At 37.0% G+C, this 18443-nt stretch overlaps 1 protein-coding gene and 1 pseudogene across 11 annotated transcripts in view; both read right to left on the reverse strand.

Moving 5' to 3' along the window:
* The window catches only part of MAST2 (microtubule associated serine/threonine kinase 2), a 166346-nt gene that overhangs the window by 64487 nt on the left and 83416 nt on the right, over positions 1–18443 (reverse strand). The gene's annotated exons all lie outside the window — the stretch shown is intronic.
* LOC119052509 (ras GTPase-activating protein-binding protein 1-like) lies at positions 5990–6824 on the reverse strand (annotated as a pseudogene).

The raw sequence follows: 18443 nt of genomic DNA on the forward strand, positions 1-18443 counted from the left end.
ACTACAAAACAAACATTACCCAGATTCGTCAGAAAATCAAGCTGTATGGAAGTCCAACAACCAAGCACTTAAAGAAGCTACATTCACCCACACAGGCCAAGCTACTAAGACAGGGAGTCAAAGCAGCTCTACCTAATACACAGAAACAAACACAGGGACACTGCCAAATTGAGGAGGCAAAGAAATATGACCCAAATGAAAGAATAGAACAAAACTCCAGGAAAAGAACTAAACAAAGTGGAGATAAGTAACCTATCAGATGCAGAGTTGCAAACACTGCTTATCAGGATGCTCAAAGAAATAATTGGGTACTGCAACAGTATAAAAAAAGATCCAGGGAGAAAGGAAGGTTTCACTAAGTGAAATAAAGAAAAATCCACAGGGAACCAACAGTGGAAAGAATAAAGTCAAGATTCAAATCAACAATTTGGAACATAAGGAAGAAAAAAGCATTCGATCAGAATAGCAAGGAGAAAAAAAATTAAATGAGAATAGTATTCTATTCTCATTCTATTCTAGAAGGAGCCTCTGGGACATCTCCAAATGTATCAACATCCAAATCATAGGGGTGCCAGAAGGAGAAGTGGAAGAGTAAGAAATTGAAAACTTATTTGAAAAAACAATAAGAGGACTTCCCTAATTTGGTGAAGGAAATAGACATACAAGTTCTAGAAACAGAGTGTCAAACAAGTTGGACCCAAAGAGGACCACACCAAGACACATGATAATTAAAATGCCAAAGGTAAAAGATAAAGAGAGAGCAAAGCGGCAAGAGATTAAAAGCAGCAAGAGAAAAGCAGAGTTACCTATAAAGGAGTTCCCATAAGACTGTCTGCTGATTTCTCAAAACAAACTTTGCAGGCTACAAGGGACTGGCAAGAAGTATTCAGAGTAATGAAAAGCAAGGATCTACAATCTAGATTACTCTACCCTGCAAAGCTATCATTTAGAATTAAAGGGCAGAAAAAGTGCTTCCCAGAAAAGGTAAAACTAAAGGAGTTTGTCATCGCCAAGCCATTATTATATGAAATGTTAAAGGGACTTAACTAAGAAAAAGAAGATCAAAATTATGAACATTAAAATGGCAACAAATGCACCACTATCAACAACTGAACCTAAAAAAAGAACACTAAGCAAACAAGCAGAATAGGAACAGAATCATAGATATGGAGATCATTTGGAGGGTTATCAGCTAGGAGAGGAAAGGGGAAAAGTAGGGGGAAAGGTGCAAGGGTTAAGAAGCACAAATTGGTAGGTACAAAATAGACAGGGGATGTTAATTAAGAACAGTACAGGAAATGGAGTAGCCAAAGAACTTATATGCATGACCCATGGAAGTGAACTAATGGAGGGGACTGCTGGAGAGAATGGGAGTACTGGGTTGAGAAGGCAACAGGGGAAAAATTGGGACAACTATAATAGCAAAATCAATAAAATATATTTAAAAAAAAAAGACATTGAGGTAAGCTGCAGAAGAACTCTCAAGGGTAAGCTAATGCACTTCTGTATGCTTCAATTTCTCCGTTTGTAGAATAAAAATAATTAAGGTACCTAATACATAGGTTGTGGTGAGACTAATATATGTAACCCAGGAAAATGCCTAGCACAGAGGAAGCGCTCTAGAACCGGTAGCTATTATTACAGGTCTTGCCCTCCAGGAGCTAGCTCTTGATGTAAAAGAGGAGATAAGCCTAATCACATAAGAAACCATTGGACAACAACAGCCAGGCATGTAGAGAGGCAAATGATCAAGTAGACTATAGAACTAAGCACTAACAACTAAGGAAATGGAAGAGTAAGCAAAAGTCTTAGTCCCCTGCTCCAGGACACACACCAGTTCTGATGGGCTCCTTTCATTCATTCAGATGACACAGTATGTGAAATTGTTTTTCTAGGGTAACATTCAAAGGATTAATTCATACTCTAACCAGTGCTTTTTCAACTGCAGGCCACAACTCTTTAGTGAGTCAAGAAGTCAATTTAGGAAGTCAGGACCAACATTTTCTTTAAACAGAAACAAAATAAAATGGAATAGAAAAGAAAATATTGGAGTCCATCAAAGATAGTTGGGGCAAGAATAACTTGTGAATTTTGTGTTTGTGACATCTATTACTGACATATTTATAAACATACAAATCCAAATGTGTGAGTGTGACAGGTTAAAATGTAAAGTCTATTTGTTATCAAGGGCCATAGTCTAAAAAATCTGAGTAATTGTTCTAATTACCCAAGCAAACTTGCCCTACATAAGTAGCTACAGACACTCACTTTTCCTCTCCATGTACCAACCCAACCTCTAGTCTCTTATAGCCTCTATTTCAGAATCCCCCGTTCTCCACAAGTTCTAATGAAAATGAAAATGCCCTCTCAGAAATCCAGCACCTCTCAGAAAGTATTGAATCCCACTTTGGGGAAGTCTCGTGATGGTATCAGGGTCAGTCACCAAAGTCCATACTCCGCCAGCTAAGACACCAGTGGAGGTCTATCCCCATCCCAAGCTGAGGCTATACAGTTAAGGCAGAGCCCTAAGCTTCTACTCAATATTCTCCAGTTCTCTAATACCTAAGCCCAAGCTACCAAATAAAAAACAACAATGACATAACAGCAACCAACATATATCAAGTACTCACTAAGCACTCTACATGTAATACACAGGTAGTCCTCATCACAGCCCTATGATAGATGCACTATTATTATTCTTGTGATATTTTAAGATCCTGTCTTCAGCTAAGTTGGTGAATCAAAGTAATGTCTAGAATCAATGTTTTATATAATACCTTTAGTAGAAGACTCTGACAACAATAGCAAATGGATTTCTCTCTAGATTGCTCTACAATGATAAATTGGAAGAGGAGGAAGAGCACAGAGTTCCTTAAATAATGTTAAAGTCAGAAAACATTTGTTTGATATTTTAGAGACTGAAAGTCATAGCTTACGGCCTTCATCTGACCAAAGGAAGATATCACTCTTACTCCCCCCAGGGTTTAACACATCCCCACACAGACCACTTTCTTTAAATTTATTGCCACTGAAATCCATTTGTGCCAATATTCCTGTGGCTTGTGGGCACTAGGAAAGTTTAACATTTCCCTGGTAATAGGACTCAACAATTTACAGTATGGAAAACAGAACATCCACCTGTTATTATTATTTCTTACAACTATTTGTTGACTGTATATCACCGTTAGGAAGGCCTCTCCCATAGGCCCCTCACTTTAGAGGTGCTGTGAGATACCACACACACACACACACACACAAATTCATTACAGAAATGGGTGGCCTCTGTCACTTGAGATCCAGCATTCTGCAAAGTGAAACCCTAAAACTCCATTCTTGTGACCTGTATTGTTCAGACCCCAGGAAAACACTTGTTCACATCTTTCTTTATATATGTCTTTTTAAAAAAACAACCATGTTGGACCACTGTTTATGCGCTGTAAAAGTGCAAACTGCTGAGAAACCTGTCTGAAATTATACAGTATTTGGGCAGCGCAGAGTCTCAGAAGTAAGCAAAGACACAAATTAACATATCAAATCCTTCCTCTCAAGTAACATGAATGCAAAGGATTTCTTGGCTAATACAAGTATTATTTACAAGTATAGCCAAACTCTCATTTACATAATTTCTTTCTGTTCCCATTCATGGTTCTAACAATATTTATAATTTAGCTTATTATTCATAACAGATCACATGGCAACTGAGAAATATTCTGCAGAATTATGAAATTTGTATTACTAATAAATGTATTTATGTGCAGGGTTAGACATAACATATAATGTTAAAGGCCAATTTTTTATACTGATAGTTAAACAATTACTAAAATTAGTGTTTTTATAAACATATACACTTAGATATATCTATATCAGTTTTTTCATTTAGCTTATTTAAATAATTTTATCTATTAAAAAAAACGATTTGAAAGCATGAAAATTTTCAATTTTCTACACTTACTTTGTGTATGTGTTTTTTTCACTAACACCTCTTACTCAGTTTTTAACCAAACCAGCAAGCATCAAAATGGTCAATTTTTCTAATGGTAGTTTCTCCACAACAGAAGATAGTCATGACTCTCAAAAGAAGAAATGATTTGGGTTTTTCCTGACTTCAAAATGTTGATCAAATCCTGTATTTCTCAAAGGCTTCTGAGATATGTAGAAAATAAGTAAAAAAAATCCCAATGACCAAAACATACCAAATGTCAGTCATGAAAGAAATTCATTCTTTTGGGGAAATGATTGTTTAAAAAAAATTCATCTGTATACACAAAGCAAAGCAATTCCCTTTCCCCCTCCAAATCCTGGTTTCTGCACCACACACCTACAGGGAGGGCCTCTCCCTCCACCTACCCCACCTCCAGGACCTCTGGGTCACCGCAGGCAGTTATCTCGGCCCCCTTCCACGGAAGCTTGAGTCTTCTCTCCCACATTCGGACAGACCTCACCTCTGAACATGATGGGCCTGTTGGCTAAGGCCCTTCTGAACAGGCTCAGAATCATCACACATGATGAAATAAAAATTGGGGGCAATTTCCCAGCACTGTTAATGCACAGCTTCGCTACACTGCCATAACTTTGAAAGAAATCTTTAAGCCTTCTGGCCAAAACTGCCATCTTGTAGTAATTTGACAAAATGACTAACACAAAAGGAAAGAGGAGAGACACCCTCTACATGTTCTAGGTCTTTTTATAAACATGCAACCCTGGTTGGCATGGCTCAGTGAATTGAGTGCCAGCCTGCTAACTGAAGGGGTGCCAGTTCGATTCCTACTCAGGGCACATGCCTGGGTTGCTGGCCGGGTCCTCAGTTGGTGGCATGCGAGAGGTAACCAATCAATGTATCTCTCACACACTGATGTTTCTCTCCCCATCTTTTTCCCTACCTCACCCTCTCTCTAAAAATAAATAAGTAAAATTTTTAAACAGAAATTCATGGAGTTGCTCCTTTGGCCACATACATACAAATCTACAAGAAAGATAATGCTGTAGACATCAAGGGAATAGGCACTGTTAAAAAAGGAGTGAGTGCCCCTCAAATGTTACCATGCAAAACTGGAAGAGTCCACAATATCACCCAGCACACAGTGGTGGGCATTGTTAAAGATAAACAGGGGCAAGATTCTTTTTATTTAAATGTATGTATTTAAATATATAAGTATATATATTTAAATATGTATTAAGACAGAGGGAAGGGAGGGAGAGAAACATCAATGTGAAAGAAAAACACCGTTTGGTTGCCTCTCATATGCACCTCAACCAGGGACTGAACCTGCAACCTATACATGTGTTCTGACCAGGAATCGAACCAGCAACTTTTTGCTTTTCAGGATGATGCCCGACCAACTAAACCTCACTGGTTAGGGCAAGGGCAAGATTCTTGTCAAGAGAAATAATGTACACATTGAGTGTATTAAGCACTCTAAGGGCCAAGATAGCTTCCTGAAACGTCTGAAAGAAAATGATCAGAAAAAGAAGGAAGCCAAAGAGAAAGGTACCTGGGTTTACTGAAGCATCAATGGCTCTATATACTTTGTGAGAATCAATGGCAAGGAGCCTGAATTCCTGGAATCTGTTCCCTATGCATTCATGGCATGGTAAGTGTAAAAAAAATAAAAGACTTCTGTAGTGGAAGGGGGGGAGGAAAGGGGAGGAAAGAGAAAGGGAGAGGAGGGGACAGGAGGGGGAAGGGGGGAAGGGAAAAGGGAAAGAGAAGGGAAGGGAAGGGAGAGGGGAAGGAAAGGGGGAGGGGGGGAAGGATCTTTAAACTTTGATTTGTCCATCACATGAGGCAGATTTCCAATGAAAGTTGATGGCTGTCAAGGTATCTCAGAATTCTTTAGAGTTCAACATCACCTTGCTAACCTTTGCCTCACAGGTTGGTCTAAGTCCCCTCTGGGGAGGAATATTTATTTGCTGTTCTCAAACTCTCTGATCCCTCTGTGGGCTCTGCAGTGAAATCTGAGATTCAGGCTTAGACTCCAGGTGAGGCTGCGAAGCTGGTACTTTAACAACATGAGGCGGTATCCCAGCAACTAGAGCAGCTCCACTGGGTGGAAGGTTCTTACTGGTCACAGATGTCCAGAAAAATGTCCTCAAGTCTTCCTGCACTGTCTGAGCTATGTCTGAAGGTGCTGGAGAAAAACTTTTATGAGCATCTTCAGGAGCAATTTCTTCCAATACTGGCTCAGACTTTTCCTCTTGGATTTCATGCACAGGTTTTTACTCTGGTCTGATTCAGGATCAGGCTCTGGTCCAGCAACAGGTTCTCTAAATGTCCTTCTAAGTCATTGCAGACAGTCTGATCACAGAAAATTATCAAATCATCAGGTATCACTTCATGTGTCTGCTGTCTTTCTTCAGGTTTCTCTATTTCTTCCTCAGGTTCCTCCCAAGGTTCTACAACAAAACTACCAAAGACTTCATCTTGGTACCTGAAGATACCATTGTGAACATAGAACTTACCTGCAACAGGGCCCTCAGAAGCAACAACGAATGTCTGCATAAATCTCCTCATAGTCTGGTTGTTATCAGAGAGCATCCCCATCACCTAGACTATCACACCTTCAGAATGGCATGAGCATCAACATGGTGAATCCTAGTGCCACAGCTGCTGCAGAAATTTTATGATGTCACTCCCCTATGGATGGATCTCTTTGTGTCCATAGACTGCATCTGCTGGCTTTCCATCTAAATCCAATCCTCCATGGACATAAAGAGTTCTCTCCATACAATCTGTGTAGCATGTCTGGGGCCTGGTTCAGCAGTGTGTAATACTGTCTCACAAATTCCTAACCAACCAGCAAGGAACTAGGCTTCTCCATAACCATTGCTTTAGTCAATGAAACCTGCGTGGCTGTGCGGGAGAGGAACAAGCTTTGCCCTATGGCACAGAGGAAGGGAAAAAAACCTTCATGTAATTGCACTATCACCTACCTTTTATAAAAATATATTCAAACTTGGTACTCCCTAAATATAATTACATTTTATTTTTAATCCTATAGATCAGGAATTTTCAACCAGTATGCTCTGGCACACTGGTATGCCACAAGAATTTTTTAAAACATGCAATATCCTACTAGCTATTTAATTAGGGTCATGGACCTCTTTTCCATTAAACTGTAAAATAAAAAAATGACAACAACCAAAACAGCCATGTAGTGTGAAAGAATCAAAATTATATCTATTTTTGTCAGATCAGAAAAAAATTTTTTTAGTAATTAGTTTATGTGTGCCATGAAATGAAAAAGGTTGAAATGGCTTGTATAGATTATTATAAATGAGGTAATGACATAGAAAAATCAGAAAGCAGACCTTAAGAAAAAAGAAGAAATAGAAAATCTACAAATATTGGTCTGCTTAAAATTGAAAAAAAAACTGCTAATAAAAGTGAACAGACTTCACTTGCACAAAGCACACGCACACTTATTAGCACTGAAAAAAAAAGACTGAATAAACAACAAATTAGCCATAGTATTTGAAAGAAACAAGTAAATATCAATAAAACACTGGTATGATTGTTATTAAAATAATATTATATAATCAACATTTAGATTTTTACTAATACAAAGATTTTCCCCCTGTGGTTTAACAGTAAAATAATCACAGAAAACAATGGAAAATGCATAGGTTTAATATAAATGATTTTGAAATTTGATGCTAAAATAGCTAAACATATAAGATTAATTAAAAATGATGAAACAAATGGCTACTGGCAAGAATAAAAACTCAATAAAGTTATTAATTTAACTGGTAATAAAGAGAAAAAAACACAACTAATTCTTTAAAAGCTAGATATTACTCAATTCTATAGACTGTAACAGGGACAAAAGTCATGTTGAACAATGTCATCACATATTGTTGAGTTACCTGAAGAAGTGAGAATGTAGAAAACAATGAGAACTGCATTAGCTTTACATTTGATGCAAAAATTATAGGCTTGACTTAAAAGAGAATGAAAAGCCTCTCAATTTTAACATTAAGATTGCCAAACATGCACCTGCAAATATTCCATAGTCACTGAAATGAAACCAGCCATTGTGCTACAAACCACCATAACACTAGACAAATTATATGAGGCAACAGTCCTCAGGCAGTAGGGAAAGGCAATGCAAGAGTAAAAATCTCGAAAAAGGAAAATTCAAATACTGAGACATTCCAACTATCCCAGATACTATGCCTGGGAACAACTTTCTTGCAATGGCACAGAGAGCTACAGTTCAAGAGCACAGCAGTTCTACTAAACTGAGGAGGCATAGTTTAGAGTTCAGGGCAGCTAATCAAACACACTGCACCTGCATCAAGAAAGACCATATAATACTAAGCTATCAGAGAAGTCTCAACAAGTTTCAAAAAGTTAAAGTCCTATAAATGATATCTGACAACAGAAATAAATTCAAAATTAACTATAATAAAAACCTAAAAATTTCTCCAATATTTAGAAATTAAGTCACACTTCTAAATAATCTATTAGTCATGATAATATCTTTCTCCTGTGGTGGTTGTTGAAATGGAGACAAGTTTATAAATGTGTTGTCTATAGGGCCTGGCAATTAAAAATGTAAGAAAATGATAGAACTAGCATTCTACTAAAGAATTATACGCATTCATTTGACCAAAATTGTTATACAGAGGAGTTCTACTCAGTAGCAACACATTCATATTTTTGTTGGAATTGATCATTTTTAATGCAAATTATTAAAAATGTGTTTTATATCAATACAGACTATATTGGGATGTCATTTCATTTTCTCCATTAACATATTTGATTTATTATACTTGCACAGTAGAACTTTGTACTATCCTGTATCACACTTTTAATCTGTGTATTTCTGCCTGAACTTCTGTGCAGATTTTTGAAATACTGGGGATGGAACAGGTTCTATATGTGTTGGTGGATACACAGCCCCATGTTGTACATGCTATTACTTTTCAGTTTTTATTAAAATTTCTATATATGAAAATCCATAGATTTTTAAGCACACAGTTTGATTAGATCCAACAAATGTATATGCTTTTATTAACATGTTGAACACTTCTATCACCCTAAGAAGTTTCCTTGTACCCATTTCCTGGCAGTTTCCCCCAGATACAATAACCAAATTGCACTTCTCTAACCATAGATTAGTTTTGCCTATTCTAGGAAAACAAGTAAATGATATACTTTCATCGTAACATTTCTTTTACTCAGTATGGTGAGTTGGTTGCAAACATTTTTCTCTTCCTCCAACAATGTGTGGGAATTCTCACTCTTCTACATCCTAGTAAATTTTAATATTTTTAGTTTATGTAAATATGTTTGCATGGTATCTCCTTGTGGCTTTAATTTTCATCTTTCTAATAATGAGATTAAATAATTTTCTGTACTTAATAGTTATTCATAAATCTTCCTTTGTGAGTTGTCATGTTTAAGTATTTTGCTTATTTTTAATATCATGACATTTTACTTTGTAATACTGAGTTGTAGTTTTTAGATATTTGTAATAGAATTTTGTCAGATATATGCTTTTTGATTATTCTCTATTATACTGTATATTTAGATCATGTTGTTTTATATGATTTTTAAGTCTCCGTTTTTTTAAATCTAGGAGGTTATATCATTTGCATTTGATGTGCTATTTTTACATGGTTCAATTTAAACCCACCATTTTATTTGTTTTCCGTTCATCTTCTATTTCTTTGTATCAATCTTATGTATCGCCTTCCCCTCCTCCCTTCTGCTTTATTTTGCACAAATTAAATTTGTTTTATGACAAAAAATAATAATCTATTATTCAAAGATGGCATGGCGAAGGAAATTAGAAAATATTTTAGATTAAATCATAATAAATATATAACATGTCAAACTTTATAGTGTAAAAGTAAAGAAGTGCTTAGAGGAAAATTTATAGCTTTAAATGCTTATTTTAAAAAGGAAGATATAAAACCTGTCAGTAAATGAATAGATCAAAAAATTGTGGTACATATACACAATGAAATTCTATGCAGCAGAGAGAAAGGAGCTACTACCCTTTGCAACAGCATGGATGGAACTGGAAAGCATTATGCTGAGTGAAATTAGCCAAGTGTTGAAAGACAAATACCATATGATCTCACCTTTAACAGAAAGCTAAACAACAAAACAAACAAGCAAGCAAAATAAAAACAAAGACACTAAAATAGAGAACAGGGGGACAGCGACCAAAGGGAAGACGGGAGGGAATTTAAGGGGGAAAAAGGGGAGGGATTTAGAGGAACAAGTATAAAGGACACAGGGACAATAACTAAGGGGGGTGGAAATGGGAGGGAGGTGGGGAGCACGGGGGTGGGGCGGGGTGGGCTGGGATGGGAGAAATAGACAGAAAACTGTACTTGAAAAATAATTAAATTAAAAAAAAATTAAATAAATAAAACCACTAATTTAATCCTCTACATAAAAAATTTTAAAGCAAATTAAATTTAAAATGCACGAAGAAATAAAGAAAAATGAAAGCAGAGAAAAATAGAAAAATAAAACCAAAAATATTTAAAAATATTAATAAAGTTAATAAAAAGTACAACAAATCAAGAAGCAAAGGAGAGAAAACACAAACTTCTACTCTCAGGAATAATGGAATATCACCACAGATCAACAGACAGTAAAAGAATAATGAGAATAACAGCAGTAACAACTTATGCTAATAACAAATAAAATGGACAAAATGTTAAAATTTTTTTACCAAAACAACAAGATATAGGCAATATGAAGCATGCTAAGTGACATAAAAAACAACTATGTGATTCCCCTCACCTGAAATACCTAGAATACACAAACACATAGAGATAGAAGTAAAACAGAATTAACAGGGACTGTGAGAATGAGGAGCTATTGCTTAAAGGATAAAGAGTGTCTATCTGGAATGATAATAAACTTTTAGAAATAGTTAGTGGTAATGGTTGCACAACATTGTGAATAAACTTAATGCCACCAAACTGTATACTTGAAAATTTATACAATTCAATGGCAAGTTTTAATACATATATACAATCTTATAACAAATTTTAGAACTTAAAAAAATTAATTCAAAAGGAATTAAGACCCAAACATAAAAGTTAAAATTACAAAACTTCTCAAAGAAAACATTGGAAAAAACCTTCATACTCTTGGGACAGGCAAATATTTCTTGGACAAAGCATGAATACTAATCATAAAAACTCACAAACAGAACATCAAAATTAAGACCTCCTGCTCTTTGAAAGATGCCATTCTAAAGTATCTTTCAAAGGGTAAGTCATAGATAGAAGAAAAATAGTCACAATATATCTGACCAAAGATCTGAATCAGAATATATAAACAACACATAACTAAAAAATGTTTAAAATAAATTTTTGAAATGCTGCAAGATTTAAGTTACACATTTCACAAAAGAAGATATACAAATGGCTGATAAGAACATAAAAAAACATGTTCAACAGCACAGTACTGACAAAAAACAGACCCATACATAGATCAATGGAACGGAATAGAGGGCCCAGAAATAAACCCACACCTTTATAGTCAATTAATGGTCGACAGAGGAAGCAAGCACATACAATGGGCTAAAAACAGTTTACTCAATAAATGGTGTTGGGAAAATTGGACAAGTATGTGCAAAAAAGAAAAAAAACAAACAAAAAACCTAGACCACCTTCTTACAGCACACACAAGAACTAATTCAAAATAGATTATAGACTCAAATGTTAGACCCCAAGCAATAAAAATCCTAGCAGAAAACATAGGCAGTAAAATCTCAGACATTGCTCACAGAAATATTTTATCTGATTTATCCCCTCTCAGGCAAGAGAAACAAAAGAAAAAAACAAATGGGACTACATCAAACTTAAAAGTTTTTGTACAGCAACGAAAACCATCCACAAAATAAAGAGATAACCCAAGGAATGAAAGAACATATTTGCCAATTCAGCTGACAAAGTGTTAATATCCAAAATTTATAAAGAACTTATAAAACTCAACACACACAAAAAAAACAAACAATCCAATTAAAAAACGGGCCTGAATAGACACTTCTCCAAAGAGGACACAGAGATGGCCAACAGACAATGAAAAGATGCTCAATGTCACTAATCATCAGAGAAATGCAAATGAAAACCACAATGAGATATCATCTCACACCTGTCAGAACGGTTATCATCAATAAATCAACAAACAGCAAGTGCTGGTGAGGCTGTGGAGAAAGGGGAACTCTTTTGCACTCTTGGTGGGAATACAGATTGGTGCAGCTATTGTGGACAGCAGTATGGAGATACCTCAAAAAATTAAAAATGGATCTGCCTTTTGACCCAGCAATCCCACCCTTAGGAATATATCTGAAGAAACCCAAAACACTAAAAGCACCCCTATATTCATTATAGCATTATTTACAATTGCCAAGATATGGAAGCAACCAAGTGTCTGTCAGTAGATGAGTGAATAAACCAACTATGGGACATTTACACAATAGAATACTACTCAGCCATAAAAGAGAAGAAAATTTTATCCTTTGTGACAGCATGCATGGACCTAGAGAACATTATGCTAAGTCAAATAAACCAGTCAGAGAAAGACAAGCACCACATGAGTTCACTCATATGTGTAATCTAATGAACAAATTGAACAAGCAAAACAGAGACAAATTTGTAGAGAGCAGGATGACAGCTACAGTGAGGGGAGATTAGGAGGAGGAGGGATCGAGCAAAAAGAAAAAAGGACTCTTGGACAACAGTGTGGCAATTGTGGAGAGAGGGAGGTAAATGGTAATGGGAAAAATACAATTTAAAAAATATGGATTAATTTTAAAAAAACATGTTCAACATTATTTTTCATTTGGAAAATGTTAATTATATTTTATTTAAGCTAGTATATTCAAAATATCATTTCAATATATAATACTATAATACAATTGGTTCGAAGGCCTGAGCTCAATCCACTGAGCCACACCAGCCAGGGCAAACTTTTTCAATTGTAATTTTCCTCTATATAATCAGGTTTTGTTTTAGGTTTATTTATAGCTGATAAGTTACTCCCATTAGTGGTAGCAATGATTGAGAGGCTATTTTTATGGTGCGAACTCACCCAGGTATGTACCCCTGAGAAATGAAAACATGGCCATGAAAATGCTTGTACACAAATGGTCATAGCAGCTTTACTCATAATATCTAAAAACTGAAAAACCCAAATATCCATCAAACAAACACATATATTCACATAAGGAAATACTAAGCATTAAAATAAACAGGAGTACTGAAACATGAAGGAAGCCAAAGATGAAACAGTAGACAAGTATGATTTTCACATATATGAAATTTTACCACAGGCAAAAGTAATCTATAGAGCCATAAAGCAGATCAATGGTTGCCTGAGGCCGAGACATGAAAAAATAATTGAAAAACTACATGAGACATATCTTGGGGTAATAAAAATATTCTACACATTGATTGTGGTGATACTTGAGGATTCCAAAGAGCTGATTTCCACAAGTTATAACATGAATGATAATTGTACTAAAAACGCAAACAAAAATTTTTCATTTGCTTAAACAACAGAAATTTATTTCTCACAGTTCTAGAGACTGGAGAGTCTAATATGGTCATTATACCAGCAATTCTGATTCCTTGTGAGGGCCCATTTCGTGGGCTGCTGACAGTCACCTTCTCACTTTGCCTCATGACAAAGAGGGAGAAAGGAAGGAAGGGAGGGAGGGAGGGACGGAGGGAAGGAGGGACGGAGGGAGGGACGGAGGGGGCAGGGTGGGGCGGAGAGGGAGAGAGACAGAGCGCAAGCACAGGCTTATGCTCCATTCTCTTTTCTTCTTCATCTAAGGATGTAATCTGATCATGGGTGCCCCTCCATCATGACTTCATCTAAATCTACTAATTACCTCTGAAAAGCCCCACCAAACACAATCGGATTGTGGGGTAATGAGACAGCATGAGGACCTGGACTTGGGATCCCAAGGACACCAGGTAAGAAAAATAGCAGAGCTGGCACCACTGCGCCAACCCCTCACTGGGTTCTCAACGATGCCAGAAGAAACACCAGATAAGCCCATCACAGGAAGGTCACTACTTTTCCACTCCTTGCTCGAAAACTTGCAGAATTTTATTTTCCTTCTCACCTTTTGCTTCGCTTCTCCAACCCCCATGTGGAAAACACCACTCTCCGCTCAAGTTTGTGTGAGCCCTCCCCTTCCCCACCAATAAAAGCCTCTCCTCCCTCAGGGCATTGAGAGCAGCCCCAAATCTTGTTTTTCTCGGGACTGTCTCCTTTGTCCTCAAGAATAAACTTAATAAAATCTGACAATTTCCCTGAGGTTTCCTCTTAATTTCTCTCTTAAGGAAATCAAGAACCCTAATGACAATAATAGTAGGGCTTTAACTCCTCACGAGTTTTGGGAGGACACACACATTCAGTCTAAAATACTCTTCATAACAAGTAATCCCAAAACTTAGTGCCTCAAAAGACATTTATAAACTTTATGGCTCAGTGGGCTGAAATTGGCAGGGTGGTTTGAGACATTTTTAAATGCTTATTTATTGATTCATTTGAAGATAGCAATGATAAATACATTGCATGTTAATATCATCTTAGTATTATTATTAAATTAAATTTGAGCCCTGGCTGGTGTAGCTCCATGGATGGAGCACAGGCCGCAAAACAAAAAGTCGCCGGTTCAATTACCAATCAGGGCACATGCCTGTGTTGCAGGCCAGGTCCCCAGTGGGAGCCACGTAAGAGGCAACCACACATAAATGCTTCTCTCCCTTTCTTTCTCCCTCCCTTTCCCTCTCCCCAAATGTAAATAAATTTAAAAATTAAATTAAAAAATTTATTTAAAAAATTAAATTTGACCATGATGGTCCTTTAAGAACTGCCCTCAAGAAAAGTATAAATAAGTCTACAATTTGAAGAATAACGAAGAATAAAACTTGAAAACTGGAATGGGTGAAGAGGTGTGGGTATTAAGAAGTACAAATAGGTAGTTACAGAATAGCCATGGGGATGTAAAGTACAGCAGAGGAAATGGAGTCGCCAAAGAACTTATACGTATGACCCATGGACAAGAATAGTAGTGGGGAGATTGTCTGAGGGAGTGGGAGGTGCTGGCTGGAGGTGGGGAAAGTCAGGACAATTATAATAGCATAATCAATAAAATATAACTTAAAAAGAAGCGATCCCCCCCCCCCATGGTTAATAATACCATGCCATGAATGTGAAAAACTATGAACTGGTTAAAATTTTAGGAAAATTTGCTCAATTTTAACGGGCCATTCTCCATGGTTTACCACTTATTGTCTTTGCCTGCAATATTAAAGGTTATAGTGCTATTTTTTCCCTATGTAATAATGCCCAGGTAGCAATTATTTTGTGTTTCACTACAGTAAGTTTCTTTGCTTTATGCTGACTGTTTATGTCCTTAATTACTTAAGAAAATGAAGGTACCTCATAAAAAAAGCTGTGGTTATTAAAAAATGTGTTACCTTCTATTTATTTTTAAATGTTTCACTGTCACCTTGGTTAAGTAGCCGGGTATCATTTCTCAAACACCAGCACTCCTATCTTTAAGTGTCTCTACTAACAAACTCTTCCAAGTTTGCCTTTTCAAAATCAGGTCCTAATATAGAAAACGGTAAAAGAGGTGTCGGTATACTTTTACCACCTAGAATGAACGATCTTTGAGATATCCCAAAGGACCCCTAAAAAACCACAAGAAGTGTTCTTTCACAATTATAAAGAGGCACTGAAAATAATTAGGTTTATCTGATATTTTACTATTGATGAGTTTCATGGGAAGAGTTATCCAATCAGAAAAGATGCTCGGCCTTCTCCAATTTCAATTTGTATGAGTAAAATGCTGTTAGTATAAATTTTCTAGAAGTTGTGTAACTTGTGAGGAGTCCCTAGAGGTGTGTCAATGCCCCTCTTATCCATGTTTCTGTTTATGAGCCCTGATGGTGTTTTGCCAGACTTCAGGAAATAACAATTTAGTGTTTTTACTCTTAATTTCATTATTATTCAAAATGCTGACTTGGTAACAATCTTGCATCTAAGATTTGAATTTAGCATCTTTTTGGTCACTGGACTTTTATAAAAAATACAAAATATCTAGGACTTAACTGTAGACTCACTGAATCTTATGTTCTTGGTATGTATATTAATATATGCAATACATAAAGGTTTTTTTCCTCTGTCAAAATTATGTTCATCCATGTTTTATAAATCTGATATAATACTCACTATCTTCTTTGAACTAGACTAGTCTTAGAGACATCTACTAAAATTTTTAATTGCTTTTATTATTCATTTTGCAGGCCACAGAAATTCCCTTGTTGCAGTTGCATTATTCTTGTTAGGAACTCTCATCACACCTTTCACATTTAAAAATTATCAGTAAGAAACTGTCCACAGCTACTTTAAGTCTCTGTCACCTAAAGATAGATTGTTTTACACTGCTTCTAGTGTGAAGACTCTACAATCAACCATGAGCCAGAGTCTGTGCTTTTTTTTTTTTTTAAGATTTTATTTATTTATTTTCAGAGAGAAGGGAAGGGAGGGAGAAAGAGAGGGAGAGAAACATCAATGTGTGGTTGTTTCTTGCGCGCCCTACTGGGGACCTGGCCTGCAACCCAGACATGTTCCCTGACTGGGATCGAACCTGTAACCCTTTGGTTCACAGGTCGGCACTCAATCCACTGAGCCGCACCAGCCAGGGTCCAGAATCTGTGTTTTCAACAAAGGACTGATTGTCTCAGAGCCCCATGGAAAAGGACTGTAGCAGGTATTTCAATCTACTCACACTTCAAAGAATGGACTCTTGGGTATAGGCTTCTGATGGCATCTTGGGTATAGGCAAGCTACGCCATCACTTGGATAGGTGGAAAACTTCCAGAACATTCCAGTGGACTGAGTCAGAATCTCCAGAACTCTTTTCAGTCAAGAGACGTACTACTAACATAACATCCCGTGAAATGAGAATTACAGAAGACTGAATGAACTAAGGAGGAATGATTGTACTGAGATGGACAAAAAGTTTATTTGGTTTTTTCCATAAAATGGTTCTAGCAGCATTAAGTTGTCTTTAACTTCATTTGAAACAATTCTGTTAAATTGTATTGAGACAACTGTCATATTAGAAAACATTTTTAAAAAATCAGTGAATTTTTGTGTAGTCATTTCAATATTCGAGATGGAAAAAAATACATAAAATATATGGCATATTAATCTCTATTAATTTAAGAAAGGTAAAGACGCAATTGAAATGCAAAATAAAAAGATTTGTGCAGCGTATGGCAAAGGTGCTATGACTGACTGAATGTGTCAAAAGTGGTTTGTGGCCTTGGCTGGTGTGGCTCAGTGGATTGGGTGCTGGCCTGTGAACCAAAGGGTTGCTGGTTCAATTTCCAGTCAGGGCACATGCCTGGGTTGCAGGTCAGGTCCCCAGTAGAGGGTGTGTAAGAGGCAACCACACACTGATGTTTCTCTCCCTCTTTTTCACCTTCTCTTACCCTCTCTCTCTAAAAAATAAAAAAATAACTTCCAGCCAAGATGGAAACATAGGAAGACATACTTTGCCTCCTCACACAACCAAACAACAACAACAAAAAATTTAAAAACAAAAAATAATCAGAACTGCCATAAAATTGAACTGTATGAAAGCCAGAAACCAAGGAGTTAAAAAGAAACATTCATTCAGGAGGGGTGGAAATAGGAAGCTGTGGCAGAGAGGAAACAGGGCAAGAGGGTGGCTGGACGACTGGGAGGGCTAGGTGGCAGCTGGTGGACCAGTCGGTCTCACATTCGTGTGTGAATAAACCAGGAGGAACAACTGGGAAGCAAGACAGACCAGGCAACCCAGGGTCCCAGTGAAGGAAACTAAAAACTCAAAACCTCTGGCTGTGAAAACCTTTGGGGTTGCTGCAGCAAGGGAAACTCCCAGTCTCACAGAAGAGTTCACTGGAGAGACCCACAGGATCCTAGAATGTACACAAACCCACACACCCAGGAATCAGCACCTGAAGGACCCAATTTGCTTGTGGGTAGGTGGGGGAGTGACAGAAAGCTGGCCAAGAGCTGAGCAACCAGCATTGTTCCCTCTCTGACCCCTCCACCACATTCAGCACCACAAGGCAGCCAAGTATGTTGCCCTGCCCTGGCAAATAGTAAGGCTCTGCCCCATACAACATAACAGGCCCCCAAACAAAGAAATACAGCCCAAATGAAAGAACAGACTAAAACGCCAAAAACAGAACTAAGCAATAAAAAGATAGCCAACCTGTCAGATGCGTAGTTCAAAACACTGGTAATCAGGCTGCTCACAGAAATGCTCAAGTACGGTCCCAAAATAGAGGAAGAAGTGAAGGCTATAAAAAGTGAAATAAAGAAAAATATACAGGGAAACAACAGTGACAGGAAGGAAACCAGGACTCAAATCAACAATTTGGAGAAGGAAGAACTA

This window comes from Artibeus jamaicensis, unplaced genomic scaffold (genome assembly GCF_021234435.1).
Source record: "Artibeus jamaicensis isolate MK-2021 breed Jamaican fruit bat unplaced genomic scaffold, CSHL_Jam_final scaffold_847, whole genome shotgun sequence".
NCBI classification, from domain to species: Eukaryota; Metazoa; Chordata; class Mammalia; order Chiroptera; family Phyllostomidae; genus Artibeus; species Artibeus jamaicensis.